General features: G+C 40.4%; 1 pseudogene; it reads left to right on the plus strand.

Annotated features, from left to right (window-relative positions):
• The first annotated feature begins 1,980 nt into the window (after positions 1-1,980).
• Positions 1,981-2,268, plus strand: LOC118016417 (annotated as a pseudogene).
• The last annotated feature ends 226 nt before the right edge of the window (positions 2,269-2,494 follow it).

The raw sequence follows: 2,494 nt of genomic DNA on the forward strand, positions 1-2,494 counted from the left end.
ACATGAAGAAGCAGAACAGCCCATGGAGGAGCTCATGAAGGGAGCACCCAAGTTCTCAGGACCCTGGACCCAGCTGAGCTGTCAGCCAATAGCCTGCCCTGTGACAAAGCCATCTTGGAAGTGGTCACCTAGCCCCCAGGCTACTACAAATATTCATGTACAAGTTTTTGTTTGTTTGTTTGTTTGTTTAAAAGATTTTATTTATTTGTTTGACAGAGAGAGAGAGATAGTGAGAGATAGTGAGAGCAGGAACACAAGCAGGGGGGAGTGGGAGAGAGAGAAGCAGACTTCCCACCGATCAGGGAGCCCAATGTGGGGCTCAATCCCAGGACCCTGGGATCATGACCTGAGCCTAAGGCAGATGCTTAATGACTGAGCCACCCAGGTGCCCCCATGTACAAGTTTTTGTGTAGACCTTTGTTTTCATTTCTCTTGGGTATATACAGAGGACTAGAATTGGGAGGTCATATGATAACTCTATGTTTGACCATTTGAGGAATTGCCAACCTATTTTCTACAGCAGCTGCATTATTTTACATTCCCACTAGCAATGCTGGAGGGTTCTAATACTCCATATCTTTGCCAACACTTTTTATTATCTGTCTTTGTATTGTAGCTATCTTAGCATGTGTGAAGTGTATCTCATGTGGTTTTGAGCTGCACTTCCCTGATGGCTAATGGTGTGAACATCTTTTCATGTGCTTCTTGGTCATTTGCATATCTTGTTTGGAGAATGTCTACTCTGATCCTTCACCTGTTTTTAAATTAGGTTATATGTCTTTTTATTATTGAGTTGTAACAGTTCTTTATATATTCTAAGTATCAATCCTTTATCAGATATATGATTTACAACTATTTTCTCCCATTCTGTAGGTTGTCTTTTTTTTGCTTCTCTTGATGGTGTCTTTGGAACCACAAAAGCTTTTAATTTTGATAAAGTTCAATGTCAATGTTTTCCTTGGTTGCTTATGCTTTAGGTGTTGTATCATATCTAATCTAATCTAATCTAATCTAGGATTTTGGTTTTCTTTATCCATTGGGGGTTAATTTCTGTATATGGTATTTGGTAGATGATCTAATTTTATTCTTTTACAAGTGGATATCCGGTTATCCAAGAACAATTTATTGAAAAGACTATTCTTTTCCCCATGGAATGTCCTTGGAGCCCATTGAAAATCAATCAACTGGAAATGTATCTATTCCATTGACCTATATGTCTGTCCTTATGCTAGTAACACACTGTCTTGATTACTGTAGCTTTAAAATCAGTTTTTGTTTCAAGAAATGAGTCCTCTAATTTTGTTCTTTTTCAAGAATGTTTTGGCTCTTCTGAGTCCCTTGTGTTTCCATATGAATTTTAGGATCCTCTTGTGAATATCTGCAAAGAACCCAGCTAGAATTTTGATGGGGATGGCAGTGAATGACCTTGCAGTGAATCACTGCGGGGAGTGCTGACATCTTGACAATATATTAAGTCTTCTGATCCTCGAACCTGAGGTATCTTCTCATTTATTCAGATCTTCCTTAATTTCTTTCAACAGTGTTTTGTAGTTTTCTGAGTAGACATTTTGTTTTGTTAAATTCATTCCCAAGTCTTTTATTCTTTTTTGATGTAAAAAGAGCAGTTCTTGCTCTTTTGGCTGTATTGGGAAGCCCTTCCTGGCTAAGAGCTTTATTTTACACAGGAATGCCACTTACCTGGGAGTTTCAGACTTCTCTGGCTAAGTCTCAGCTATTTCACAACTAATCAACTGGAAATAAACCCCCTGATAAAGATCTTCTCCTGCTCTGGTCTAGTAGGTTCTAAACAAATCCTAGTAGGTTCTAAACACTTCCAAGGGACTTATTTTTTATTTCAGAAAATGTTTTTTAACCACTGCCACCCTCCTTCTGCTGCTCCAGGGGCTGTTTTGTGCTTGTTCAGTGCCAACCTGGTCCCTTCTTCGTGAAGCTGCAGCTGAGGAGACCCTGGGACTCACCATGGCCAATGAAGAGCCCAAGGAATGAGTCAAGACCTAGAACTACAATCATATTAATTTGAAGGTAGCGGGGCAGGATGGTTCTGTAGGGCAGTTTAGGATTAAGAGGCATACGCTACTTAGTAAACTGGTGAAAGCCTATTGTGTATGACAAGGTTTGTCAATGAGGCAGATCAGATTCTGACTTGACAGGCAGCCAATCCATGAGACAGACACACCTGCATGGTTGGAAATGGATGAGGAAGACACAATTGATGTGTTCCAGCAGCAGATGGGAGGTGTCTACTAGAAAGGGAATCTGCTACTTCACTCCAGGAGGGCACAGACTGCCTGCGACATCAGTCATAGTAAAATGAAGTTACTCCATTTCAAAACCAGAATGGGACCAAAGTGGGCTTATTTTCTCTCTCTTTTTTTTTTTTTTAAGATTTTATTTATTTATTTGACAGAGACAGAGACAGCGAGAGCAGGAACACAAGCAGGGGGAGTGGGAGAGGGAGAAGCAGGCTTCCCGC

This window comes from Mirounga leonina, unplaced genomic scaffold (assembly GCF_011800145.1).
Source record: "Mirounga leonina isolate KUSES-001 unplaced genomic scaffold, KU_Mleo_1.0 Mir_167, whole genome shotgun sequence".
NCBI classification, from domain to species: Eukaryota; Metazoa; Chordata; class Mammalia; order Carnivora; family Phocidae; genus Mirounga; species Mirounga leonina.